Raw genomic sequence first — 13,627 nt, forward strand, 5'->3', positions numbered from 1 at the left:
TAAAGACTACAGCAAAAAAAAAGGAATTTTATTGTATATGGCAGTAGTAACACCTTAATATGCTCAAACCAGATGACAGATTCCCTTTAAAGGCCACGCGGCACCTTCAATACTGAGCAGCCGTGAACAACACAGACCCAATGAACAGTACAGTCTTCATTAGTTTAATTAGAGCCCACTGGGGCACTTTAGCTGCACAATACTCAAACGCAGCACAGCCGTGTTACAACTGCTCCATGTGTCGTACCCCGTATAGAAGCAAACATGTCAGGTTAGTGCCACACATGACATCAGACAAGCACAACAAACACAGGTTGAGTGGAGCAAACATGTCAGATCAGCACTGCACACCCATCGCTCTATAGACAAAGGGGACACTAAGAGTAAAGCCACACACAGCGGCCATGCTACAGTTGCGATTTAGATTACTTGTGGCCAAGTACCGCACAGCTATGCAAGTCACAGTGACATCATATTAACTTATGCAAACTGCATTATTTACGGTAAGGCGACACGGTCAGGTTTTCTGATACAGTTTTGAATGCCAAAACCAGTACTTTATCTCCTATTATGATCTACTCCTGATTTTGGCTTCCAAAACTGCATCAGAAAACATGACCATGTGGCAGTGCGTTTATTCAGCCTTCATTGTTAATGGCTGCATTACTACCAGCAAAACCGCGACCCATTAGCAATGAAGACTGAATAAACAATGAGGTTCTAACTTCAAATTAATTTATATGATGATGGTGTGGCTTGTACACCCGCACAGTATTTGGCAGGAAGGTAGCCACATCCCAACCACACCAAAAGTAGAGATGGCCTTGCTGTTCGCCCGGCAGATTGATATACCGGCTTCCACAAAATAATGATTGAGGCCTGCGATATACCTGTTTCCACAAATACTGATGTTCTATAGGGACTTTGTCACAGGGTCATTTTGAAAATGACAGGCAGAGGAAGAGTCAGGCCTTTCCGCAGGGGTAGTAGAGTCGGGCAGGTACAATTGGCTAGAGTGGGAAGTTGTAGAAGGTGCGTGTGCGATTACTTCAAAGGATGCACCAGAGTTGGTTGAGTGGCTCACTCAGCCTTCTTCTTCTGCACCCTCCTCATCTTCTGTATCAACACACTCCTCTCTCTCTACTGTGTGCACCCCAAAGACACCACCACCATCACCACCACCACCGTAGCCCCTCCATTCAAGTCAGAAGAACTATTTTCCCATCTATTCCCAGACCTTACCAATGCGCAGCCATTCTTGGCATCGGATGAGGAAGAGGAGGTAGCAACGGCCACCACCCAGCAGTCTGACAACAGTACCCGGATCAGCCCAAGGAGGGTGGTCCCTGTTGTTGCTTCCTACTCCGAGATCTCTAATGTCAGTGGTGGTGAAGGTGACGATGATGATGTGTCAATCGACTTTACGTGGGTGCCCACAAGAGAGGAAGAGGAGGGGAGTTCAGAGGGAGAGACGGAGCAGCAGATAGGGAGAAAAAGGAGGAGAAGCAGGCAGAACTCGCAATGCATAGGAGGCAAAAGCAGACTGCAAATTTATCTGGAGCAAGCTATCCACCATGCATGGTCACATCTGGCATGCCCAGGACGCCAACACATGGCTCCGCAGTGTGGGCATTTTAATTTTTTTATTAAAATTTTTATTTAAAGAACATAACGTAACAAGGTACTTACATAGGTATCTTGAACGTTGAGCATGACGCTGAGGTTATACATTCTATGGTTCATTCCATACTTAAATAGACAGTAGTGACATACATAGGCATATACAGTGGTTCAGCATAGTGGTGTTCCAGTCACATGTTGTTGAGATTTCTGACATTGAAAAGTGCATCAAAGTAAATTTTTAAGTCAACCTTGCTATTAAAGATGGTGTAAGATTCTTTATACATTAGTTAGGGTGTCTATATTCGTACCATAAACGCCATTGTTTTTGGAATTTGCTATGGGTGCGGGTTTCCCAGGAGGAAATTTCTTCAAATCTATACAGTTGATCAATTTTTAATTTCCATTGTTTCAGGGGTGGGGAAGAGGTTGATAACCAATATTTAGGCACTAGAAGGTGGGCTGCAATCAGTAATTGTTTGAAAAAGAAGGGGGGAGGGGGTGGCTCAGCCTGGCCATCTAGATTGAGTAATGCTATTAAAGGGGATAACTGCACTTTAGTGTGGCAGATTTGGTTGCTTACATCAAAGATTGTTTTCCACCATTTATTAATTATGGGGCACATCCACCATATGTGGAGGAATGTTCCTTTATCTTCGAGGCATCTCCAGCATTTATCTGTTGCTGTATCAGAATACAAAGAAGTCACATCTGGCGTTTGGTACCACCTAGTTAAGATTTTGTAACCGTTCTCCAGTATACGTACACAGCGAGATGACCTATGGGGAGATAAGAGTATATCTGGTAAAGTAGACAATGGGAAGTCTAGGCTCAGATCTTTTTCCCATCGTCTGATGAACGCTGGTTTAATGAGTATAGAGGGATTATTCAGTCTTTTATATAGTTGTGATATTCGCTTCTTTGGGGGGTTAGGGTTGGTTACAAGTTGTTGGGTATGTTGGGGAATCTTTATACATATAACCAGGGATTTTTGTTTATTAATTTTAAAGTTGGATAGAAGTCCATAAGTATCCAAATAATTTTGGATTATGGGGAGCGAAATTTTCGGATTAGAGGTCATGATCATAATATCATCAGCAAAAGCTGCAATCCTGTGGTCATAACCCCCCAGCACCACTCCATGGATGTCCGGATCTGCTCTCAGTCTGATAAGAAGAGGTTCCAGAGCTAGGACGAATAGCAGAGGGGAGAGGGGGCATCCCTGTCAGGTGCCATTCTGTATGCGGAATGTATCAGTTAGGTCCCCATTAATTAAAACTGAGGCTGATGCTTGAGCATACATCGCAAAGGTAGCTTGTACAAAGGGATCAGGCAGGCCAAACCCAAATAGGATTTGCTTCAGGTAGTTCCAACTGATTCTGTCAAATGCTTTTTCCGCATCCGTACTCAAAAGGAGCAACTGTTTAGAGTGGAAGTTAGAGTGGTATATTACATTTAGGACCCTGGACGTATTGTCTCTGCCCTCTCTTCCTCTAACGAAGCCTACCTGATCCCCATGCACAAGCGAGGGGAGAAGGGTTGCAAGGCGGTTTGCTAGCATTTTTGCTAATAATTTGAGATCTATGTTGAGGAGTGAGATGGGCCTATAACTTGCACAATGTTTGGGATTTTTCCCTTCCATGGGAATCAGGGTTATGTGAGCCATCGTCATATCTCTGGAAAGCTGTTTCCCCTGTAAAGCCAGGTTACAGACCAAGAGCAGATGAGGTAGTACAATTTGTTGGTAAGTTTTATAATAGTATACTGGAAGTCCATCCGGACCTGGACTCTTGCCATGAGGAGATTGCTTTAAAGCCGTAGTCAATTCTTCCAGCGTAAACTGGGATGCCAATTTAAGTTTTTGGCTAGGTGAGATATTTGGCAATGAGATTGAATCTAGGAATGACGCTAGGAGAGCTGAGTGGGCTTCTGAGTTCAATGTTGGCGGAAGGTTGTATAATTATTCATAGAATGCACGGAATTGAGTACCTATTAATTTTGTGGAATAAAGGGGGTTACCCTGGGGGGAGTCCAATTGATGGATATAATTTGTTGATCGTCTGTTCCTTATTCTACGCATCATAAACTTAGACGCTTTGTCCCCATGTGCAAAGAATTTATGTTGCGAGTTTAGAAAATATTTGGCAGTAGAGTGTTGCATAAGGGACTTCAGTTCTGCTTTAAGGTTTGATAGTTCTATAAACTGTAACTCTGAAAGGGATTTTTTATGTGAGGATTCTAAAGTGAATATCCTGCTACTTAAGGAGTCGATCTTTTTATTCCTTTCTCTTTTTAGGAAAGCCCCGAGGCTGATGAAGTGCCCTCTGATGAAGGGTTTATGGGCATCCCAAAGGGACTGATCTGATATCTCTGGCTGTTTGTTAAGGGAGAAGTATTACTTGAGGAGCTCCAAGATCTTTTCCTTAATATTTTGGTTGTCTATCAAGGACTCATTCAAGCGCCATTTAAATTTGCTTGGGTTTGGGACAGGTGCGGAGATCGATAGAACTATATGAGCATGATCTGATAAGAGGATGGAACCTATTTTGGACCCGTAGCAGAGCTGGAGATGTTCCTTGGACACAAAGAGGTAATCCAAACGATGGTATGTTTTGTGGGGATGAGATTAGAACGTATAGTCAGTCGTGTCCGGGTTAAATGTGCGCCATACGTCCATAAGGTGTAAATTCCAAAAACCCTCCCTTATGAGACGGAAAGTCCTGAGGGACAAAGCTGATTTACGGGACGAGGAGTCAATGAGTGGGTTCTAAGTGGCATTTAGGTCACCTCCTACAACTGTCAAGCCTTCAGCAAAAGATTCTATGATGGGAAAGATTTTTGAAAACTATATATATTGTCCTATGTTAGGGGCGTATAAGTTAATTATTGTATAAGTTTGAGGGCCAATAGAGCCTTTGACTAGTAGGTATTTCCCTTCTGGATCTTGGAGGTGGGAGATGTACTGAAAAGGAACCTTCCTCTGGAATCCAATACTCACCCCCCCCCCCCCCCAGATGCAGCAGAATCACCTCCACAATGATACCATTGGGGGTAGTTGGAGAAGGATAGGTTCGGATAGTGATTAAATTTGAAGTGTGTCTCCTGGAGGAGAAGGACACTGGCCCCAGATTTGCGTAGCAATGTGAAGACCTGGCTCCTCTTAGAAGGGGAGTTAAAGCCCTTAACATTGTAAGACGCAAATGATAGATCAGCCATGTCGTCTGTTGTGAAGGGGATTACCTTGTTGAAGCCAGGCCCCCCTCCAGGAAATCCACTTTTGAATGAGTCCGTTGCGAGAAATCTGTGAAGGTGATGTAGGAGCCAGAGGAACTCTCAGCATTGTCATATGTGTAGGAATGAAGAAGACTAGTACCTTAAACAAAAAGCAAACAAGAAGATGTAACTACAAGATGAACTTTTGAGTAACAAAGCCCATTAACATGGGTCATTCTGAAAGTTAAAGTAAGTATTGCAAGGGGGGAAATGGTTTATCAACCCTATTGTGACCCTCACAGCACTTAGAGGAAGCCTCTAGCAGTGAGGCATATCGACAGACTGATAAGAAATTGTGGGGGAGGAGGGGGCATGTGACCCAGCCTCTATTTAAGCTGGAGTCACGTAGCGCCGCACGTCACTCTGCTCTGATCAGTGTAGGGAGAGGATGCAGCTGCTGCTGTTAGGGCGAGATTAGGCACTAGACAGGGATTTACTCAGCAAAAACACTTAATGAAGTGATTGATCTACAGCTGTGAATCATTCATCTTCTGCTATTCAATTGCTCACTGTTTTTAGGCTGCCCAGAGCGTTTTTCAGTCACTTTTTTCTGGGGTGATCGGCGGCCATTTTGTGTCTTGTGGTGCGCCAGCACAAGCTGCCACCAATTCCATTTAACCATCAATAGTGTGTTTTTTTTTTTTTGCTATATCCTACATAAGGGGCTTGGCTGTGCTTGCTATTTTATTGAGGGGTGAAATACAATTGCCAAAATAGCAGTACCCTAAATGTGGTGTTTCAGCTGTGGCTAGCCAAGTGTAATACTGTCTGCTGTCTGGCAAAGGATATATATTTGTTCTGGGTTGAAATACAATTCCCAACTTAGCAATTCCCTAAATCAGTGGTTTCTGCTGTATCAGGCCAACTTTAAATCTATCCATAAAAGGGTACATTAGATTGAAGGTGCGGATAGGGTCACCCTCAATAACTTCACACGCTACCGTGCATTTCCAAGTCTAATTCTGTCTGTAAACGTATACCTGTCATCCAGCGCCTAAATAATAGGCCTAAAATTTATATTCAGCTCAATCTGTCGTTACTGCTGTGCCTGTATTAGTGTAATACGGTACCTAAATAGATAGCCAGATAGTGTTAGATGCCTGTAAAAAAAGGCCTGAATTTGAATTCAATACATTGGGCCAAATAATTTTTTTCTTATTGTGGTGAACGGTAACAATGAGGAAAACATCTAGTAAGGAACGCGGACGTGGACATGGTCGTGGTGGTGTTGGGAGAGGACGTGGCCGTTCTGCCACAGCCACACGTCCTAGTGAACCAACTACCTCAGGTCCCAGTAGCCGCCAGAATTGACAGCGATATTTGGTGGGGCCCAATGCCGTTCTAAGGATGGTAAGGCCTGAGCAGGTACAGGCATTAGTCAATTGGGTGGCCGACAGTGGATCCAGCACGTTCCCATTATCTCGTACCCAGTCTTCTGCAGAAAGCGCACAGATGGCGCCTGAAAACCAAGCCCATCAGTCTGTCACATCACCCCCATGCATATCAGGGAAACTGTCTGAGCCTCAGGTTATGCAGCAGTCTCTTATGCTGTTTGAAGACTCTGCTGGCAGGGTTTCCCAAGGGCATCCACCTAGCCCTTCCCTAGCGGTGGAAGACATAGAATGCACTGACGCACAACCATTTATGTTTCCTGATGATGAGGACATGGGAATACCACCTCAACACGTCTCTGATGATGACGAAACACAGGTGCCAACTGCTGCGTCTTTCTGCAGTGTGCAGACTGAACAGGAGGTCAGGGAGGAAGACTGGGTGGAAGACGATGCAGGGTACGATGAGGTTCTAGACCCCACATGGAATGAAGGTCGTGCCACTGAAGCGTAGAAAAAGAGGGAGCAGTGGGCAAAAGCAGAACACCCGCCGCCAAGAGACTCCGCCTGCTACTGACCGCCGCCATCTGGGACCGAGCACCCCAAAGGCAGCTTCAAGGAGTTCTCTAGTATGGCACTTCTTCAAACAATGTGCTGACGACAAGACCCGAGTGGTTTGCACGCTTTGCCATCAGAGCCTGAAGAGAGGCATTAACGTTCTGAACCTTAGCACAACCTGCATGACCAGGCACCTGCAGTGGAGTAAACACCTTAAAAACAAGGAAATCACTCAGGCTCCCCCTGCTACCTCTTCTGCTGCTGCCGCCTCGGCCTCTTCCTCCGCCTCTGGAGGAACGTTGGCACCTGCCGCCCAGCAAACAGGGGATGTACCACCAACACCACCACCTCCGTCACCAAGCATCTCAACCATGTCACATGGCAGCGTTCAGCTCTCCATCTCACAAACATTTGAGAGAGAGTGTAAATTCCCACCTAGCCACCCTCGATCCCTGGCCCTGAATGCCATCATTTCTAAACTACTGGCCTATGAAATGCTGTTATTCAGGCTGGTGTACACAGACTGCTTCAAACAGCTCATGTCGCTTGCTGTCCCACAGTATGTTGTTCCCAGCCGCCACTACTTCTCCAAGAGAGCTGTGCCTTCCCTGCACAACCAAGTATCCGTTAAAATCAAGTGTTCACTGCGCAACGCCTTCTGTGGCAAGGTCCACCTAACCACAGATACGTGGACCAGTAAGCACGGCCAGGGACGCTATATCTCCCTAACTGCACACTGGGTAAATGTAGTGGAGGCTGGGCCCCAGGCGGAGAGAGCTGTTTGGCGCACGTCCTTCCGCCGCCAAGGATCGCAGGGCAACATTCTTTGCCTCCTGTTGCCTCCTCCTCCTACTCGGCTTCCTCCTCCTCTTCTTCCACCTGCTTATCCAGTCAGCCACACACCTTCACCACCAACTTCAGCACAGCCCGGGGTATACGTCAGCAGGCCATTCTGAAACTCATATGTTTGGGGGACAGGCCCACCCCGCACAGGAGTTGTGGCGGGGTATAGAACAACAGACCGACGAGTGGTTGCTGCCGGTGAGCCTCAATCTCGTTGCAGTTCTGGGACTAGCTGGTTTGACACAACTACCCTGACATGTCAGAGCTGCTGCATAAAGTGCGGGCCGTCTGTTCGCGCTTCCGGCGTTCACATCCTGCCACTGCTCGCCTGTCTGCGCTGGGCCTCCATGCGAGACCTGTGTGCCCTGTTGCGCTGTTTCGAGTACTCCACCAACAGGGACAGTGGCGATGATGCCGTTATCAGCGTTACAATACCACTTCTATGTCTCCTTGAGAAAACACTTAGGGCGATGATGGAAGAGGAGGTGGCCCAGGAGGAGGAGGAGGAGGAAGAGGGGTCATTTTTAGTACTTTCAGGCCAGTCTCTTCGAAGTGACTCAGAGGGAGTTTTTTTGCAACAACAGCAGAGGCCAGGTACAAATGTGGCCAGCCAGGGCCCACTACTGGAGGATGAGGAGGAGGTGGAGGAGGATGAGGATGAAGCATGTTCACAGCGGGGTGGCACCCAACCCAGCTCGGGCCCATCACTGGTGCGTGGCTGGGGGGAAACGCAGGACAATGACGATACGCCTCCCACAGAGGACAGCTTGTCCTTACCTCTGGGCAGCCTGGCACACATGAGCGACTACATGCTGCAGTGCCTGCGCAACGACATTTTAACGTGTGCGGACTACTGGGTTGCCACCCTGCTGGATCCCCGGTACAAAGACAATGTGCCCACCTTACTTCCTGCACTGGAGCGTGATAGGAAGATGCGCGAGTACAAGCGCACATTGGTAGACGCGCTACTGAGAGCATTCCCAAATGTCACAGGGGAACAAGTGGAAGCCCAAGGCGAAGGCAGAGAAGGAGCAAGAGGTCGCCAAGGCAGCTGTGTCACGGCCAGCTCCTCTGAGGGCAGGGTTAGCATGGCAGAGATGTGGAAAAGTTTTGTCAACCCGCCACAGCTAACTGCACCACCACCTGATACGCAACGTGTTAGCAGGAGGCAACATTTCACTAACATGTACGTGTGCACACCTCTCCACTTACTGACTGATGGTTCAGCCCCATTCAACTTCTGGGTCTCCAAATTGTCCACGTGGCCAGAGCTAGCCTTTTATGCCTTAGAGGTGCTGGCCTGCCCAGCGGCCAGCCTTTTGTCTGAACGTGTATTCAGCACGGCAGGGGGCGTCATTACAGACAAACGCAGCTGCCTGTCTACAGCCAATGTGGACAAGCTGACGTTCATAAAAATGAACCAGGCATGGATCCCACAGGACCTGTCCATCCCTTGTGCAGATTAGACATTAACTACCTCCCCTTAACCATATATTATTGTACTCCAGGGCACTTCCTCATTCAATCCTATTTTTATTTTCATTTTACCATTATATTGCGGGGCAACCCAAAGTTGACTTCAATGGGGTTCGGGTTCGGGACGAAGTTCGGGTAAGGTTCGGATCCCGAACCCGAACATTTCCGGGAAGTTCGGCCGAGCTTCTCGAACCCGAACATCCAGGTGTTCGCTCAACTCTAATCGTAAGTTATCCGGTCGTTTCTGACTTTTGAGTTGTAGCTATGAGACCAGGAACTACGGTGTCATCTGTGCGGTCTTCCGCTTGAACCTCTGGGATTTCGGAGTACTTGGTGGCTCAAAGGATGAGATCTTCGGTACCTCAGGTAAGTCCGTCAGATCCTGGTAAAGTTCCAAATTTTCGATCTCTAACGGGGCTATCTGGAGATGATCGTACACTCCGTTTAAATCGGCGAATGAAGAGACGGCGAAACGGCGCCCCTCATAGAAGAATGAGATTCCGAACGGAAGGTCCATCGGTATGGTGTCTTCTTGGCTCTGAGCCAGTCAGTCAAGGGCTTCAGGTTCCTTCTTTTCTTCAAGGTAGAGGGAGCCAAGTCTTGGTAGATGGCTATAGGGACCTCTTCATTAGTGATGAGCGGCAGGGGCAATATTCGAATTTGCAATATTTCGCTAATATTTGAGCGAATATTCACCATATATTCGAGAATTTGCAAATTCATGATCTCCAGGCATTATTTTCTTGAAATTCGCATTTAAATTTTTACATAAAAATTCGCATGAACTGGTATTTTCCCAAAAATCAAATATTCGCAATTACGAATATATTTTGCGATATTCAAAATATTCGCAAATTCTCGAAGTGCCGATATTCGCGAATAAAATTTGCAATTCGAATATTCGTAATCAACACTACTCTTCATACGCCAGGTCTGTAAGGTTCCTTGCGGCTTCTAGCAATTCTGTTTTGACCTTATAGTTAAGGAGCCTACAGATGATATCTCTGGGCGGCTCTGACGGTTTGGGTTTGGGTCTCAAGGCCCTGTGTGCCCTTTCCACGATTATCTCTGTCTGCTGGTCTGGGCCCAAGATGGAGCTGCAGATCGCTGTCACCGCCGCAGGGATGTCCGAAGCGCCACCAGATTCGGGTATTCCCCTGAAGCGCAAGTTGTTTCTGCCCCCCCTATTCTCCTGATCCTCCATGCGTTATGGAGCTCATAGAGGTAGATGCAACATTTCTGTAAAGAGGTGGCGGTTGCTGACTGGTGTTCCAGGACTGCAGTTTGGCGGGACTCCAGGGCCACAACCCTGTCTCCTATATGGCGGACATCGTGGCGAAGGGCTGTTAATTCGCTCAATATCGGCTCCATAGCCTTGCTGAGCGATTGCTTTAGGAAGCGGCAAGTAATCGGGAGAGCCGTTTTGCAGTGAGTCCTCAGTATCACCCTCTCCCTCGAATACCTCAGTGGAGCTTGCCTTGTGAGACGGAGTCGGCGCCATCTTAGTTTTTCTGGCCGCGACAGTGGCGGCAGCCTTTTGTATAAATTTGTCCATATCTCTGCTGTTATTCGGAGGTCTGAGGGCACTAGGGTTATCTCCTGCCCTGGGGGGACCAACCTTGACCATTTTCACGTCTGTCTGCTAGCGTTAGCTGGTGCTGTGCAGGATTTAATACGGAGAGCTCTCGACTATGCGGCCATCAAAGTCCGGCGCTATCTCCGCCCCCAGTGTGGGCATTTTTTAACGTGTCCGCTGCCGACAATAGTGTTGCCATCTGCAGCCTGTGCTGTCAAAGCAAAAGTTGCGGTAAGCCCAACACTCACCCAGGAACGACCGCCTTAAGAGGGCACCTGGCCTCCCATCACCGATCTCAGTAGGGGCAACACGGTCAGAACCCACAAAGCCACACTCCCGGCGCTCCACATCCTGCCTCTTCTCCTTCTCCTCTCTCCTCCCATTTGCTCTCCACTCCACCTTCCACGGTGCCATAGTCGCATTTATCTGGCAAAAGGTGGGCTTTCGTGGCCCAAATGTTTGAACGTAAAAAGTTGATGACGCCGGATAACCCTCTTGCCCAATGGCTTACCACCGGTTTGTCGGAACTGCTAGCCCGCCAACTACTGACATATAAACTGGTAGACTTGGAGGCCTTTAGAAAATTTTTGGCCACTGGCACACCGCAATGGAAGGTACCCGGAAGGTCCCCTGTCAGAATGCAGTATTTCCAGGCCTTGCTGCATTCTGCTGTTGATGGCGCTGGCAGAGGAATTTCCACCCATAGAAAACCAATCCTACAGCACATGCAAGAAGAGGGCGGTTTGAAGATGTGTTGGTCACTTCAGATATGAGATTATTCTTGCAGCCAACCCATCGACAGCCGCCCTATGGATCCAGCTTCAGGGAACGCCTAGGCCGACAGGTGTCTGACTACTTCAGGTGTGGACGCTCTGAGAAGTGAGGAACCCCTGAACTACTGGGTGTGTAGGCTTTACCTATGGCAATAGCTGGTACAATTTGCCATGCAACTCTTGGCTTGCCCCTTGTCGAGTGTCCTGTCCGAAAGGACGTTCAGCGCAGTAGGGGGGATCGTGAACGATAAAACAAAAAAAGGGGGTGGTGTCAGCACATCCCAATGCGTAGGTGCACGTTGCTATGGCTGAAAATACATATAGAACACATAGTGCAACAGCACTCTACAAACTAAATAAAGTACAAAGGTATATTGTATTGCCAATGCTATGCTAATAAATTGGAGATACTTAGCAAATACATTTTGTACAAAATTATTTTAGACCGTCTGCTGCATGCCAAGGCAATCTCTTTAAGACAGGTCCTAACACTAAACCTCACCTGTTGGGTGCCATAACAGCGACCATGAAATTCATGAATTGTAGGTCCCACAAGCATGCTGGGCCCCTTTTGGTTTATATCTCTATGGTGCCAAAATGGCCTCCAATTAATCCAGGGACTACAAATACCAGCATGCATGCTGAGCCAACTATGTACTCGTGCTAATTGAAATCAGCCCATGACGCAAAACAGGATCGTGAACGATAAGTGCACTCGCCTAGCTCACGACAATGTGGACTACCTCACATTTCTAAAAATGATTAAGGCATGGATCTCAGAGGAATTCAACACATGTGACAACCACATTTAATTGAATATCCTTATCCCATTACCTAGAACAAAGAATGGTCCCTGTCTTATGTAAATACAGCAGCATAAAAGGCCTTTTGTTTCCGGTGAATGCCTAATGTTTTGGGCCACGGAGGAGTTCAACACCTGTGTGACGACCACGTGCCTTCGAAGAGGGGGGATTTAGTTAGCCATGTTTTTAATCCAATTTTATATTTTTAGTTCTTTTAAACAGATATATTTGACATGTATTTGTACTGGCCTGCAGTAAAATTGATATCCAATGACCGTCTAATATACCTCCAGCCACATAATCACTTGATGTTTTCTGTCCAGTGAAGGAATAATTTTTGGGGCCTGTACTCCACTGGCCTGCAGTAAAATTGATATCAATTTGCCGTCTAATTTAACTCCAGCCACATAATCATTTGATCTTTTCTGTACGGGAAATGCATAATTTTTGGGGCCTGTAATGTAACTGGCCAACAGTAAAATTGTTATACGATGACCAACTAATGTACCTACAGACACATTATCTATCGTTCTTTTCTGTCCGTTGAATGAGTAATTATTGGGGCCTATATTCCACTGGCCTGCAGTAAAATTAATATCCATTGACCGTCTAATATACCTCAAGCCACATAATCACTTGATCTTTTCTGTACAGTGAATAAATTATTTTTGGGGCCTATAATCTAACTGGTCAACAGTAAAATTGTTATACGGTGACTGCCTAATGTACCTCCAGCCACATTATCAATTGTTCTTTTCTAGATTTTAGGAAATCCCCCTGCGCTACTGTTGTCTAGGTTCGTCGACCTACCTGAAAGGAAGGTCCGCTGCTCGGTAATCTGTTAAGTTCCTGTTGTCCCCCTTAATTAGAATGATATATATTACACACGTATATTGCCCGTATGGGTGATATGAGAAACCGGCGCTGGGTGACAAACTTAAAAGGCTCTCCCAATAGAGCTTAAATGCTTAATTAATTCTCTCTTTTTTGTTGTGGGGTCTGTGATCTAAAAGGTATGCTAGGATTACCCTGTCAGTTTCCTATATATATAATAAAATGTATATAGGTGGTATGTTTAAATGTTGTTGAAAGTGTACATAGAGAGTCGAAGCATACACTGATGTTATTCTGTACGGTCCGTTACCTGCTTGAGGTCTTCTATGGACTTGGTAGTTGCCGTTCTTATCTCCTGCTGTTAAGTAATCCTCTCTGTTCACGTGCTGTAGAGAGTGTCCTCTTCGTTCACCTCCTAACACCAGCGCTGCTCCGGCCGGAAGCACGCGCAGTGCGGGGGAACCTGTGATACAGTTGCCCGGGAAACCACTACTGGTGAGGTCACCGTGAAAGATACCGAAGCCTCCGTAGGTCAAAAAG

This window comes from Bufo gargarizans, chromosome 1, assembly GCF_014858855.1.
Source record: "Bufo gargarizans isolate SCDJY-AF-19 chromosome 1, ASM1485885v1, whole genome shotgun sequence".
NCBI lineage: Eukaryota > Metazoa > Chordata > Amphibia > Anura > Bufonidae > Bufo > Bufo gargarizans.